Genomic DNA, 16,773 nt, shown 5'->3' with positions numbered 1-16,773 from the left:
ACAGGCTGTAACTTGGTCCCCAAAAGAATGAAAGCACAGTACTTCTTCTGAGGGGTTTGAGGGGAATGCCAAATATACATAAGACAGTATGCATTTAAGTCTGTTTTAAATCCATTTTTCTGAGTGCTAGGAACCTTTTGGCAAATAAGCCATATGTTATTCTGAATATAATGTTTCTCTGTCCTTGTGAAGTATTACTATCCACAGGTTCCCACTGGACCTTTTAGGTATCATGGTTAGCAACTGGGAGGAAGGTGTGGCATGCAACTCAGAGACACAGTCAAGAGCAGATGGACTGTGGGGCCCACCCCAAAAAGAAGTGAAGGCAGGGGTCTGTCACTTGAAAGGTGTGTACTTAGTGTTTGGAAATTGGTTCACCCATCTTACGCAGGCAGGGACTGTGACAGCCAGTACCTTGGAGATGTATTTTCAGCCACAGCTGGGCAGGTTCTTGCTAGTACTATATATCTGGAACTTAATTAGAATTCCTGATGTTTCCAGGTTTAAGTGTTATTTGTAATTCAGAAACATTTTTCTGGGAACTTTTAACACATCTGTTATGGAATAGGACATACCATTTCACCCTGGACAAGAGCCAGTCTGTAGGTTGTGGGCAATAATTTGTTTTGTTCAATGGCTTATCAGCTTGTGACAGAAAAGCAGAGATCCTAACAGATGTCACATCAGGGCATATGCATTCTTGGAGCACAGTCTGTTACTGGAGGAATATGTTTCCACTCCTTTTAAAGGGAGCACAACTAGAACGTCCACGTGCTTCTGTGCAAGAATTTAAAAATCAGTTTGTATGACACACACACTGTGAATTATCATTGGCTACGCTCTTTAATAAAGGAGTGAACTCTGTCAAAACTTTCAGGTTATCCCCTAGCAAAAAGATTATTTGAATTGCTATTCCAGTATAGTCAGTTTTCCAGAGCCATGAAAAAGATACTGATAGGACATTAATGGAGGCATTGGTTAGGCAGGCTGAACTATTCTGTGTAAGTTGCCCATTCACACCTACCTCTTTTCATTGTTCTTTCCATTTTACCACTCTCTGGGCAGGATCCTACATTCTGATGTGATCTATACTTCAACGAAAGGGACTGATCACACTGGAACAGCAGTTCCTGTACTCCATATTTCAATATTATATTCTCTGTTAAATCTACCTAGCGAGGTAGCCTCAGCAATTTCTCTTATTAGATTATTCCATTATCCAATTTGCAAATTAGGAATTTATCTAGTATTTGTCTTGAATATACTTCCTCCCTGCTGCCCTCTGGTGTCCGTGCTTTGCTGTGGCTGAACAGCTTGCGTCCTCTAACGATCCCCAGAGTCTGTATCGGCGGGGGCTTTTTGCTACTGGTAGGTTCAACCAGGCCGGATTGGTCTGTGGGGGAGGGGCCAGACAAAACAGACACCCTGGTTGGGGGTTAGGCACAGGGCTAACAACTCTGTCCTGTAAAAAACAAAATATGTTACGGAAATAGTGATAGAAATTAACCATTATTGGGTGTGATGGCCTTCAGGAGTCAATGACCCGTAAGACTGCCAGTGGTGAAAATTGAAAGGAAGCCATAGGCACGAAGACTGAAGTGCTCAAAACCAAGACAAAAATCAAACTTGGGTTTTGGAACGTACGAAACAGGGAAGCTAGCTCAGGTCACAGCAGAGATGAGACGCAATAGACACCCTGGTTGTCAGCGAGAGCAGATGGACGGGATCAGGAAGATTAACAGCCGCCTCAGGAAAAACTTTGCTGTTTTCTGGACAACACCATGACGATGTTGCCACCCTTTTGAAGAAGGTAGTGGAGCATTCCCTGCTTGAATGGAAATCAAGCAGCAGCAGAGTTATGAGAGCCAGACCAAAAGGGAAACAGAATAATATCACCCTGATTCAGTGCTATGCTTCAACAAATGACAGTGATGAAGAAGTAAAGGACAAATTCTACCTTACGCTACAGGCGGAGTTAGAGAGAGAGTACCACGTCATGACCTAACTATCATGGGAGACCCGAATGCCAAGGTCGGTAAGGACAACACAACCAATGACAGAACAATAGGAAGACATGGGTGTGGCACCATGAATGAAAACGGAGAAAGGCTTGTTGATTTCTGTAATATGAATGACCTAGTCATTGGCGGAAACCTATCTGAACATCGTGAAATTCGCAAGTTGACATGGTGTTCTCCAAATGGCAGAGAAGAGCCAGATTGACCACATCATGATCAAAGGCAAATGGTGACACTCACTGACAGATGTGAAATTGAGAAGGGGTGTAGATGTTGGCAGTGACCACCACCTTGTGACAGTCTCCAGGAAGCTAAAACTGAGAAGTGTGGGTCCACCAAATAAGGGACATAGATGTTATAATATTGACAAGCTGAAGTCCTTTGAAATACAGAACACCTTCATTCTGCAGTTAAAAAAAATAGGTTTCAAGCACTTACAGACCTTGATGAAGAGGAGGGGAATGCGGAAGAAGAGATCAGCAAGAAGTGGGACAAAGTAACAGCAATTTATAAACAGAGCAGTGAAGCCTCTCTAGGTAGGCTACAGGTGGAAGAGAAGGAAGGAGTGAATTACACCCAGCACATGGAACGCCTTAGAAATCAGATGAGCCCTGAAGAAAAAAGTTTTAGACACAAAATCCCAGAAGCTAAAGGACAAATACCACAAGCAGTATAGCAAGGCACACCAGGATGTCTAACGCCTTGTGAGAGTGGACAAACGGCATTATATTGATAATCTGGCAACACAAGCAGAGGATACAGCTGCTTGTCGTGAACAAGGAGCCATCTACAAAATGACGTGGCTTATCAATGGTAAACGGCACACACCACCAAACACTCTTGTCAGGAACAAACAAGGCCACCTACTAACAACCAAAAAAGAACAAGAAATGTGCTGGACAGGGAGCCACCTAAAAAGGAAGCAAACATCCAGAAGGCAGAAGATCATCTTGATATCAACACAGACACCCCAACTAAGGAAGAGATTATTCAAGCCATTAAATCCTTAAAAAATGGGAAAGCTCCTGGCAAGGATAACTTGAATGCAGAATTGTTCAAGGTAAACCCTAAATTAGCAGCATCGATCCTGGCCCCTCTAATTTATGTAAATCTGGGAAAGGGAAAAAGTGCCAGGTGAGTGGATCAATGGGGCTATAGTGAAGATATCAAAGAAAGGAACTCTCAGTGATTGTAATAACTGGCATGGTATCAGAGTTTTATCTGTACCAAGCAAAGTATTGTGTAAGATCATAGGCCAGAGAATATCAGAGGCAGTTGATAGCATTCTCAGAAAAGAGCAAGCTGGTTTTCGGAAAGGGCATGGATGCACACACCAGATCTTCATTCTACGAAACATAATAGAACAGTGATTAGAATGGCAACGGCAACTCTACATAAATTTCACAGACTTTGAGAAGGCTTTTGACAGCATTCACGGAATCAGCCTATGGCGCATTCTGCGGGCATATGGATTTTCTTTCCATATAATCAACGTCATCAAAAGCGTCCATTTCAACTTCACGTGCAGTGTTGATCACAATGAGCTCAGTTTTGAAGTCAAAACAGGAGTATGTCAGGGGTGGGTCATGTCTGCAATCCTCTTCAACATTGCCATCAACTGGGTAATGCAGCGTACAACAGAAGACATGCCAAGAGGCATTAAATGGACACTCTTCTTATCCCTTGAATACCTGGACTTTGCAGATGATCATGTTCTCCTATCACATACCCAAACACCATAAACAAGAACAAACAACTCAACTTAATGCATTCAGTCAGCAAATTGGACTGAAAATCAACTACAATAAAGATAGATATCATGACTTTTAATATTGCCGCACCATCACCAGTACGGATAGAGGATTATGTTCTCACCAACGTAGAAACATTCACATAGTTGGGCAGCACTATCAGCCAGGATATCCAGAACAAAATCAGTAAAGCCAGGAACACCTTCAGGAGCTTAACTACAGTCTAGAAATTATCAAAATACAACTCCAAAACCAAACTCAAGATTTATCAGAGCACGTACTTTCAACACTACTTTATAGTGCAGAATGCTGGGGAAATGAGAAAGTAAGATATGTCCTAACTGCTTCATTCCATAGAACCTGCCTCAGAAAAGTCCTCCGTATCTTTTGGCCCAGAACAATCTCAAACCAACATCTATTGACACAGTGCAGCCAAGAGGACCATCATTTCCAGGAGGCATTGGAAATAGATCGGGCATGTGCTTCTGATGGAAGCTGATTCCATCACCAGAGTAGCAATAAGATGGACACCTGAAGGCAAGCGAAAACGAGGCCATCCGAAAACAACATGGCAAAGAGTTGTGAAAGCCGAGCTGAAAAACCTAGGGTACAGCTGGGAAACTATTGGAAGACTTGTCAGAAACAGACAGGAGTGGAGAAGCTTCATCACTGCCCTAAACGTCAGAGGTGTAAAAGGCACATGATGGTGATGATATTTCCTCCCTGCCCCGCTCTCCAAGCTTCAGGCTGGTATTATTCAAGGGAGCAGGATGAGAAATGTGGTGCTCAAAAGAAAAATTAAGGAAAAGCAATCTCTAGTATATTGCTTATGGTTTTCCCCACTACCAATTGTCTTTGAGGCTTGGGGTATGTTAGTTCCATAGTTAACACACATCTTCTTAGCTGTAAGCTGACAGAGCTTTGTCTGTCATATGATGGTTACTTTTCATAAAGAGTTCTTTATTTTGAAGAAACTGCATGGCCATGGAGGCATTACATGACATTTTTCTTTTGCTACTTTCAGACCATTACATGCCAGACGGACTTCCTGCCCCTCCCCAAAGAGGAATTTCCCATTAATATCTTTTATTTAGAACCTATCTACATTGCCTCCAAGAAAGGTGCTCTACTGTCTTATAAACACACAAGTCCTGTGTATTAGTTCAAGGGTCTGGGGGGTGCACATGTGCACCCTACCACTTTCCAGAGCAAGTGCACTAATTACTCAGTGAGTGATCAAACTAATGTAACTAATGTAGATTCACTGCATAAAGATATATTAGAGTATCTCAACGGCAATGTTCAACTCAAGAGAAATTCAGACCAATCACTGCTGTACAATCAAGATCAGCAAAGTCTAACACACATTAATAAGAATCAGAAGATCCCATGCAAACTAACCATCAAAATGAATACAGTGATCTGAACTTAACAGTTACCACAAAAATTATGACTATAAAAAAGGTATTAAAACCCATGAAATGGAATTTGCGTTCTAAAATGCAAATAGATATGAAAGAAGCAATTCAGATATGGATGTCTGCCCACAAATCACAAGAGAGAAGCGGTATACAGAACATTTTCCAACAAATCAAGTTTGTCTGCTTCAACAGACCATTAAAGGCAGCAATCACAGAATTACATATTAAAACCCAAGCCCCAGTCCTGTACTCGATCGATACAGGCAGAGCCGTGCACACATGCAGAGTACCACTGGCTTCTACAAAAGCACAAAAGTCCATCCATGTGGATCCAATTGTGGAACTGGGACTCTAGTCAGGGAAAATGTCGGACAATAAAACATACTTGTCTCCCCCTCTCTTTTATATTTGTACCAACATACAGGCTATATTTAAATCTAACCTTTCATAAAATTGTTAAAAATTGAGATCTATTAGCAGTGCAGAATGCTTGTTAATACTTCTGCAGTTTCAAAGCATTAAAGTTTCACTCACCTAAGCATTTAGCGAAAGCTACTTCATCAAACAGTGAAACAGAACATCTTAACTGATATTAATCAGCACAGCTCCACTGCCTGAAACAGAATTACACCAATATACACCAGCTGAGAATCTAGCCAGAGTCCCAAATTCATTTTGTCCAACTCTTAAAACAGCCACATAGCACCCACTACTGCTCCTATTTAAGTCAATAGCTGGCTCGTGTTTTATTAGTGGGAGCCAAGTTATTTGAGAAGAATGCATTATTCCTATAACACTTTTTTTAAATGTAGAAAGAGGTCAAATACATTCTTGGTGATGAATGAAGTCAGTGGTGTGTAGCAGGGCAGTCACCCCCCTTCAGTCAGAAAGGGGTTAAAAACAGCCAAGGGAGGCTGGTTGGGTAGTCAGCCACAGGTGTGGTTGTACCCAATTAGGGCACAGCTGGGTTAGGACAAAAGGGCAGGCTGAGAGAGCAGGAGAGACACTCCTGCTCCAGCTGGGGAGCAGAGAGGACCAAGGTGCCTGGGAGAGCAAGCAGGATACCTGAGACAGAGCAAGGCAGGCAGAGCTGAGGAACTCTGGACTTGAGAGTCCCCAGGCTGAGGCCTTGCTAAAGGCCAGGGGAGGTACTAGAGCTGCAGGGAAGCAGCTGGGACTAGAAAGGCAGCAATTCCAACCATTGCCAGTGATGAGTGGCCATTTCAGACTGCAGTTTGCCCCTGAGAGAAGGGGCTAGATGACGACTGGCAGTAGCCACTGAGGCAAGGTGGGTATAGGGGTTCCCCTGGGAGGAGAGACCCAGAGTGTGGGGGCACTGCTGTGGGGCAGCACCCCAAGGTAAGGGAAACTGGGGTCCAGGAGGGACAAGGGGCCAGAGGTGGTGGAGACAATAGGGCAGGTAACTGAGGGCAAGAAACTGGACAGAGGAGGGTGCTCCTGAGCTGGATGAGCTAATTCCCAGACTGACCAGTAGGAGGTGCCACGCCGGGGAGTCAGCACTCTGCTACATGGTGTTACACCAATTCGACCCAAAGTTTCTTTCTGCAGAATTAGCTTTTTTTTCCTTAAGACACTTCTGTTTCCTTTTTGACTTGAACTCCTTTCCTTGATTCTTCTAGGATTTCTTCCAAGACTGCTTTTCCACCAAATGCTAAACCAGAGTTTATTTTAGTTTTTTTAATTGGAGGAAACTTGCTTAACTTTTGTTGGTTGTCCATTTTAATGGATTAGAAAACTGGATCACTGAATTGTTTAGAGTTTATTAGATTCCCTTCCTAATGACACCATTAATCTCATCCTGAATAATTTTCCTATGGTTTAGTTATTTATTTTTAGCAGAACTGTGATACAAGTGAGTTAAAGAAAGTGCTCTGAGTAACTCAGACAGAGAATGATGAAAACAGAATATATGTTGGAAAATGGGCAAGTTCACCAATACCATCTTGAAGTCGTAACAGAAAGTGGGAAAAAATTAGCTAGAATGATAACCAAATCCCCAAATGAGTTAGTCTGATTAAAGATTTTTTTTTAAATAGTTTAAAAAAATAACTAGAATGGGTTACTGATTTCCCAACAGGATATTTAACACACACACTTTAAAATTATTCAGAAATATTACTTTTAAAAGGACAACAGGCATCTGAAATAATAACAGCAAGTCTATCTAGCAGAGCAGGAAAAGGATTACAATGAGTCTGACTCTGGGAAATGGCATTTACAGGGAGTTTTGTTCCAGGCTATTTTACCTAATACTGTTTTGAACAAGATAGTTCTTTATAAGAAAACAGCATACTAATCCCAACAAAGAAAGAAGCTGTTCATGTATCTGCTTAATGAGGTTTGGGGCTCAGCCTTGTAACTGTAATAAACTGATTAAGAAAGGGACTGAAGGAAAGGGAAATAAGCCCAATCCAGATAGATGGTTCATCCAAGTCAAAACATTTATGATCCTAATTTTTTAGTCACTTACATTTACAATAGATACTCTGCACTGAAGCTTAATCAGCAGACTGAGGTCTTTTCAAAACCAGACAAACAGAAACTGCTGGCTTCAAAGCTAAGAAGGACCAGGCATTTGGGAGCAGCCTTGTGATTTTCCTGCAAAAAAGGAGCATGATAATGGTGCCTTCTGCTCTGTGAATAATTCCTTCTAGTTTATTTATGGTATGATGAAGATGGCAGTCTTAGAGGTCACTACAGTTAGTTCTTTATCCCAGAGTTGAGCATTATGCGGATAATGGGTTTCTCAGTTCATTGATTTTTATTTGGGGGAGGGAGGCAATTGCCAAACAAATTTGTTTCAGATCAAATGAAAGAGTTCATTTTAATTTTGAGCATTTCATGTTTATTTTAATAAACTGGAAGGAAATTTCTCACTTAATTCATTTCAAATAAAAAAATTTAAACATTTCATTTCAAAGATGTAGTCAAAACATTTAGACTTGAAGAGGGGTATTGTGTGTGTGCACGTGCGTGTGTTAAAATGCATACAATATTCATGAAAAATGACTGCTTCTTGAAACTGTTCTCTGTTGCTGCATTTTTCACCAAGAAAAATTTCACCCAGCTCCAATGAGCACTGTGATGGTAATGCAAACGTGCTCACGGGCCATAATGGGGAGTAGTGATCTGGGGATCTGTACAATTTATCAACTCTGTATGCGTCTTACCAAGCTGCAAACTCCCTTCTGAACATGGAGGCTAAGTATCTTCTCTATGTTCTTTTTCCTTTATGTTGGATTTGAAATGCCAAAGCTACTGACACGAGAGGATTGTTGACTGCAGTGTTCAGCTACTGAAAATTTAATTGTTTATTGCTCTAGACAAAAAAAGACTGGCTTGGACCATGAAAACTGATTTGTCAGGGAGAAGGTCACCTGACTACAAAGCGTCCTGCATTTGCCTCCTCAGATGTCACCTCACAAAGGGCCTCGAAGGTTACAAAGGGCAGGTGCTGATCTATTTGGGGATTCTTCAGACTTTCACCAGCTCACACTGAGTGGAGCTGCATATAGGAGACTGATGAGCCCAGGAAACATGCCAGAGAGGCCAAGGGAGGAAACAATACTGCAGCCTGCTGAGACCCAGGAAAGCTTAAAGCACACAGGGCACTCCATGTTGGGATCCTCTCAAGCTGGTCTGCCACCAGCAGGGGGACACAAACCAGATCTGTGATATGTTGGGGAGGTGGAAAATGTGACCTGAAAAAACATTTCAGGATCCTTTGAGGAGTATCCTTTGGGCTGAAGTACAAAATTCCACATGGGTCCTTCAGCACAGATATATGTTTGCAGTCCTAGAACTGTCTTCTTAAAATCAAGTTGCATTTGTTATACAATTGGCCATCCTTGTCCTTTTGATCACCTGCATGTTAATTATGTGCAAGAGCTGGCACAACTTTGTAGGATGCACAGTTTAAAAATCAACCCACAAAGAGAAGCAGCTCATGATGTTTCACATATAAACTACATGCCCTTCTACCAGCAGAGATGGTATGAGGGGAGGGCTAGTCTCTTTCTGAATAGACTATTTCACACACAAAGATCCTGTATCAGGATCCCCTAGCACAGACACTTGTGGTCATGGAATCTCATAGATATACATTGATTTACACGGATACAGAAGTTTAGCCCAGTGGATCTTGATGCAGGTTCAGGGCAAAAAATCAGATTATTTCTTCCTGTAAATTGTTTTATCATCCATAATTTAGTTTAGCTATAAAAAGCTTACATATTACTGCTGTACTTAGATTAAATATACAGCTAAAATATAGTTTTATCCCATAAAATAAATTCATACTACAAGATCATTAAAAAAATAGTCTTGTTTCAGTTTTGTTTTATATGTAAAAGTCAGTAGTTATTATCTGCATAATACTTTGGTCACGTATTTTTAAATAAAAGTTTAGGTAATTATAGTCTCAGACTATAGGCCAAAAATTCTACACAGTTCACCAAAGAAATACTTAATCCGTATTTATTTATCCAATGATTGACCCAGCTGTAAAGCAGAATATCATCCTATATCAGCAATCTGAGAAATACTTTTTAAGAGAAAGCATATATGAATCAAAAGTAAAATAAACTTTCCTGCCTCTAAAAAGCTTTTAAGACTGTTTACAGAGAAACCCTCTGCAGCACTGACAACCTTAGCTAGGGCTCCCATGAACACTTTTAAATTTACTTCAGTCAGGTTGGTTTTTGACTCAAACATTTACAATCCCCAAACACATCATTCTAAAACAAAAAGGCATTTTACTCAGCACCAAAGAGCTGCATTTTGTTTAACTACTTACAAAAGATAGAGCAGCACATTCTACATAACACCATATACTGCATTTATAGAGTCTTAACTTCACTTTCACCTCCAGGACTTGAGGATTTAGTATTGCTGATTAAGTCTACATCAAAGATGAAATTAAAATGTTTAAAATCAACTTGTCAAAGTACAAGAATTGTGTTTTTTAAATCACAGTATTTAGATTCATTTATGATAAACTCTTATCAGCACCAGAAAGTAACACAGTAAAATATGTATGTAAATCATTGAGAGAGAAAAGGAGTTTACATACCTGGGGCTAACAGGAAATAGATCTGTAGTTTTCCAGATCTACTTTAATTACAAGTTTCCCAGTGCTGATGCAGTTTGGATCTCTTGAACACCACATCCACGCAAAAAAAGTTGGTTTTTATCTACAACTGATATCAATGGGGGATGGGGGGAGGGAGGAAAAACACATGTAATTTAGAAAAGTGTATTTAGAAAAAAGACTCTAAAATCACTATTTGCACTCAGAGGTTATGCTGCCTATATAGTAACATACAAGAGCAACCAGCACTGTACAAGCATCACAACCCACCTAATTACTTTCAGCTGTTTGTCATGTGGTCTTGCTGACTGATCAAGTGACTTCTTTTCCTCCTTTCACAAGTCTAGCAACCCAGTTAACTAGCCCATCCTCTACCAAGTATAAATGTATCAAACCTTTGCTTAACCCAGGGATCAAGTCTGAGTGTGTGTAGTTAAAAAAAGAGAGTGCATTTTATTTATTTTTAAATAAAAACAAGCTACAAAAGGATGCTAGCCTATTATTGTGCGGTTGTTTTTGTTTTTTTTACAAAATGTTTATAAATGGGACATCAGCCAGCATCAAGCAAAAGCTCCCTAAAATGTAATGAGCAACATCAGCTTCAAGCATGCTGGGTCCACATCTTCCCTTACAACTGATCCATAACAAAAACAGACAACTTCCTTTTAAAAAAAGTAAGTCAGGGAAATCTTCAGTTAAATAGGACATATGACAGCAGTAGAATGAGAACCAGATGCCAGAGAATTTTAGTAAGTGTTTAACCAATCCTGCAATGAGCATTGGACAGACAGACCCCTGCACTGCACAGAGCACCAATGTAATCACCTCTGTGCAGGTGTAGGAATCCACCTGCAGAGAGTTTATTGCAGGAGTGGGGTGTTAACCATTAAATAGATACTTTCTTAAATAACTTTTTACACTTAAATTTTAAGTTAGAGGCATTTAATCAGTATTGAAAATTTGCAGAGTGGAGGACCTGTCTATTATTTACTTCTATTTCTTCCCATAGAAAAACACACAATACTAAACAGTATAACCTTGTACATACAGACATTTCCTCCTCACAAAATAATGTTGCAGGCTGCATAGAGGGCTATGCTCTATAGCACCATTTACTATGGTTTTCAGATTTAAAAGTTAAAAACCTTGGCTAACAGTTGTGTCTAGCACTGTTTCAATTATAGTATAGAGGCGACCTGCTCGATGGGAGTGAAGTCTTACTCCAGAAGAGGTTAATGTGACTAGCTGTTCAAAGGGGAAGTATTTTACTGGTTTCAGCTGGTGGATTTAGTCCTTTAGCTCAAGCAACAGAGGTTCATGCTTTTATAGTGTTCTCTTGTGCAGGGCACTGCACAGACAGAATTTGTTTTACAGCTTTCTTCAAATTATAGTTACAAATTTTACCTTGAAACATAGTGTATATATAAGAAAATATCAGTTTATGGATTTCTTTAGAACTCCACCAACTCAATTGTATTGAGAGAACATTTTATAACTGTTCATTTTGCAAAAAGCTACAACGATCTAAAACATAAATTCCATGCTCAGTGCTAGAATCATGGTGCATATGCATGCAGCAATATGTCACTTGATAAATTAGTATCACAGTGTTTGCCAAAATCCCACCTATACTGTCCCTTTACTCAGTCAGAAGGACAAGTTTAACAGTAACAGGGTGGTGCCAGAGCAAAGCACTTCCATCTTTTGTTGCGAGCAGTGGGAAATTAACATGAAAATTAAGCCAAAACAACAGGGTGTGAACCTCGAGGGGATCGAGACCCAAGAAGAGATTCCCATAAATTCATGGGAACTGAAAATCACCAAGTTTTGCACAGCTCTATGAGTCACTTACAGGCACTTCACATTTTGAAATGATTTCAACAGTCTCTCTAACAGATTAGGCATTTAAACCACATCATCTCCTCCAATAGATGCGGGATTACCTTTAATATCATTCCCTTTCCTACTTCAAGGCTCTCTCCTCACTATTTCTTGGTTTCCTCTCTCACTTCTCAACTCTAGAAGATTTCTAAGTTTGTTCTCAGATTTAATTATTTAAAGCATGATGGGTAAAACATCCCATGGTGTAGAGGGTCCCTGCACCATTTATTTAAGCCTTGTATTTGTCCATTGCAGATGGAGCAGCCATGCAATAGGGTTTCCCCACCATCCCCAAATAGGTCAGCATGGAGGCAGGTTAGGTCAGCTGCTAGTGAAGCCACAATTACACAGATCCAGTAGTTTTAACCCCTGGCACAAATAGAGTAGAGAGACTAATGCCGCTACTTTTGCTCAAATACTGCAACCCCAAACTCTACCGCTGGACTGCGGGTGGATTTACTGCATAAAGTCTGATTATTCTGACTTCATTTAAGCGAAAGGAAAAGACTTTAACCACACTTACTTCTGTTACTGAGGAATCCATCAAATTATCTTACACGCTTGGAGTACTTACATAGGTACATCCCAAATATTCAAAGCACATGTACACCATGATTTATAAATGCTTGTCAGTGATAGCTGAGGGCATCAGTACTGGTCAGAAGGGGCTCAGTACCATGAGTGCCAGGATGTTATTGATGTGATCTATTATTTTATGCTGGGCGTTGAATTGTATTTGAAAATATATATATTTTAATTAAGGAAGGATAGCTATGAGCAAATAAATACACTATTGTTGGCATATTAGTCTCCATTTATTCAACATTTTCAAGATACAAAGTACTAAGATGTAAAAAACAGATCTAATTTAACATGCACTTCTTAAAAAAAAAATCTAGATAATTGATCAAAATACCTCATTTACTGGTGAATTTTACATTAAAAATGCATACAATTATAAAACCGTAACTGCTTGGGCATTCACACACAAAACTGACTTCCTCCTTTTCTTAACCCGTCTCTTTGATCTGTGCATGTTGTTCAATGCAGCCTAACAATACCAGGACTCACGTTTTTTATCAACTGGTTCTGGTCAAAATTAAGTGTTCACTTTAAGACTCCATTCTGACCTGTGACAATGTGATGCAATTTATTTAATAAGTATACAAAATACACTTTCTTGCAGACAGTTACTGGTCACCATTGCTTGAAAAATGTTGGGAGTATCTAATTTATTTAGAGAGATCCTGAATAAGTGATAGGAAAATAATCCTGCAACTTTTACTTGTTTGAGTAACCACAAGCAGCCCCACTGAAGTCAGTGGTCCAATTCCTTAGTATTTTATTGGGTCAAACTCCCCCTGACTTCAAAACAATAATATGGCAGAATAAGAACTGGTAAAAATTTATGGACCAATCCTGCTCTCACTGACTTTCATGGAAGGAAAAATTAGACCCTTACAAAAGGGCTTCATAATTTCAATCGAAATAGTCTGGTGAATAAAGCTGCCCTCCATAAATATAGTTTCAGGATTTTTAATAGCTTTTATAACTAAATATTTCTGACCCAAACCCGTTGCAGTCTTTCACACTACTTTGGTGTAGCCGCATCAAGAACTTGTATATACTTGTATAGTGTAGTTCAAATCATAGTCTTATTGTCTGCTCCATAAAGCATCACAGAATTTACTTCAGTAGATTTCACAAATTCAGAATTAGACAGTAAGAGATCACTAATTCCAGGAGGAAGAGAACAGTCTGACAAATGGTTAGCCTAATGAAGTCTTGGGCAGCGCAACCAGAACTAGACATAACTACAGGCCCAGCCTCAAGAAAAAGACACAGGAAATCAAAATATATATATATATAAAGCCACACTTTATAGCACTTTACAGAGCCCCACAAGAGCTTTGTAAAGGTGGGTAAGCAACATTATCTCCATTGTGCAAAGGGGAAACCCAGGCACTCTAGGAACCAGGAGGACATGGGCGGTCCGGCCTAGTGGTCTCGAGGAGGAGTCTGGAGCAGAGAAATGAAAGTGAGGGTGTGACACCCTATACCCCATGTTCACCACTTTTAGATGGTTATATATTTTGTACAAACTATGCCTTGTGAGGTATGATTTGAAAACTCAATCTTCTGGATATTATTATTCTGTTAAAACGTGTGTGACAACACTGCATGCAAAATTACATGATTTTGCTTTACATTACTAAAATATGTTCTGGTTCTGGAGAATGTTGTTTCTGAAGAGCTAATTTGTGGGAAAAGAACCGACCACGGGTGTGAAGAAACTATTAACTGCTTAAGCAGCCATCCTCCAAGGAGGAGATGATATAAACAAAAATTTATATTTCATCCCAGAGATGGTTCAAATCTCACGTACACAGAGGAATGTTCTTCTACACCCCGGCAGGGGGTAATCCTGAAAGAGGAGGAGGAGGAGAAGGGGGGTATAAAAATAAGAGACCATGACCCCCACATCACCCCTCTCTTCCTCCCATCTCTCTGTTCATCAGTGAACACCTGAAGGACTCTGAAGTGGGGGAGGGGTACCTGGCTGAAAGGAAATCCAGTCTGTGAACTGTTGCAGCTTATGGGGAGACAGTTATTTTGCTTTTAAGTTCACTTAGGTATTAGCTTGTGTTTTTATTTCTTCTATAACCAATTCTGACTTTTATGCCTTATCACTTGTAACCACTTAAAATCTGTAGTTAATAAACTTGTTTTGCTTTATTGTTTTATCTAAACCAGTGTGTTGGATTGAAGCGTTTGGGAAGCTCTATGTAGGATAACAAGACTGATGCGTAATCATTACCCAAAGTTGGAATGATGGACTTACTATGAGCTTATACTGTACAGGAGAATACTGAGCAGTGCAAGATGCACATTTCTGGGGAACAAGGCTAAGATTGAAGAATATGCGTACGTAAATTCACGAATGGCTGGGAAAGCATTCGTGTAACATCGCTAGGAGTGAGTTTACATGCCAGTGGCTATATATGAGTAGGACCGGGAAGGTGGCTGTTCACAGGAAAGCAGTGTAAAAGGCACCCCACACTAGAGAATTAAGGGGACTCAGCTATTCAGTAATCCAGATTGTACCCTTGGGAATGTCACAGAGGGTCAGAACCAGAATCAGAGGCTCTAAAATCACCAAGCCAAGGGTCAAGCTTGAGTAAGAGCCAGGAATCCGAGCCCAGGGTCAGAACCGGGTTACCTGGAGTCAAGGAAGGCAGGAGTCGGGCTGGGTCTGAGGCAGGAATGAGGCTAGGACAGGGCTGAAATAGGGGAGTGGTGAGACTCGAGCATGGCAGAAAATCACAGCAAAAAAGTGGGACTGCAACATGGTAGGGGCAGAAGTTAATGCAGCCCACAGCCAAATGCTTTCAGCAGCCAGCACCCTGCTGCTGCCCTTAAGAGCAGGTGTGCTAATCCCTTCAGCCAACTGGAGGAAAAAAGAGGGTGTGTGACCAAGCAGGCAACTTAGTTGGGGCCCAGCTGTGTTCATTAGACTGTCTGGGGGTTAAGTTGGCAGGTAAGCAGGCCAGCTGTAAGCCCTTACATGTAATGGACAGAGAGATGTCAAGCAACTTGCCTAAGGTCCTTCAATGAATCAGTGGCTAAGCCAGTCTCAGATCAGACCATGCTTCCTCTGTACCTCTTCTGAAACAGCTTGTCCCTGATCACAGTAGGTTTTCCTTTCCCCAAAAGACCATTGAAAGTATTTTATTCAGTGACCTAATTACCTAAATATAAAACAGACCAATTTGTTAATAATGCTTATTACATTCACTGACGTGTTTTTTCAGCTTGGGAACTCCTTTAGGTTTTGTGAGGGGAGCTGGTATGGAGCACTATCGGCTCCCTCAGTAATGCCAACATGATTAGTCAACTTGAGAACAATTTAAGACCAGAGTAGGCTAGAGGATTTATTGAAGCACTGCTTCTGGAAATCTGGCTAGAGGAACAGGATAAGAGATGGTGAAAGAACAAGCAACAACCTCTTTGGCACGTTGCAATTTGCTCTCGATGGTGGTTACTTACAATGAGCACGTACAACCTACTTGTCTGGAAGGGTCTCAATATAAGAAGAAGGATTTCAACCTCTCCAACACATTAATATGTTTTCCCTTCTTTATTGAAAAAGGAGCAGCAGGGGGAGTTAAGGGAACGGTTTGTAAAGCATTTCCTTCCCTCCAGGTAGTAGATTATACTTCTAACTTTTCTCCTACCAGCCAAGCATCTCTACTCTTTTTCCAGAAGCCAAGTCTATCAAAAATAGAAGGACTTTGCTAAAAAAAGGTACAATTAGAATTATGGAATTCTTTTTTCATATGAAGTTGCATAGAGCTAAAACCGACTTGAAGGCAAATGGTGGAGAATAGAACTGAAACAAAAGTCCTGGCACAGTCAAGGAATTGTGAGTTATCCCAAAAAGTCTCTGTTGTTCCAATCACATCATATGACTGGAGTACTGTCATGGATGGATACAAACTGTTCAGGAAGGACAGGCAGGGCAGAAAAGGTGGAGGAGTTGCATTGTACGTAAAAGAACAGTATGACTGCTCAGAGCTCTGGTATGAAACTGC

At 40.5% G+C, this 16,773-nt stretch overlaps 1 protein-coding gene across 9 annotated transcripts in view; it reads right to left on the bottom strand.

Moving 5' to 3' along the window:
* Nucleotides 1–16,773, bottom strand: part of RAB27A (RAB27A, member RAS oncogene family) — an 80,155-nt gene that overhangs the window by 34,767 nt on the left and 28,615 nt on the right. For 6 of the 9 annotated variants that reach the window (XM_073303817.1, XM_073303815.1, XM_073303816.1 and 3 more), the window contains one exon: nucleotides 10,283–10,409. The exons of 2 other annotated variants lie outside the window; for them this stretch is intronic. The gene's annotated coding sequence lies outside the window, so the exon portion shown is untranslated. Of the gene's footprint in view, nucleotides 1–7,681; nucleotides 7,702–10,282; nucleotides 10,410–16,773 lie in introns of those variants that run through there. One more of the 9 variants, XM_073303823.1, reaches the window with a different exon arrangement.

This window comes from Lepidochelys kempii, chromosome 10, assembly GCF_965140265.1.
Source record: "Lepidochelys kempii isolate rLepKem1 chromosome 10, rLepKem1.hap2, whole genome shotgun sequence".
In the NCBI taxonomy this organism is placed as follows: Eukaryota; Metazoa; Chordata; order Testudines; family Cheloniidae; genus Lepidochelys; species Lepidochelys kempii.
Note: the sequence above shows the minus strand (reverse complement) of the source record. Positions and strands in the feature narration are given on the sequence as shown.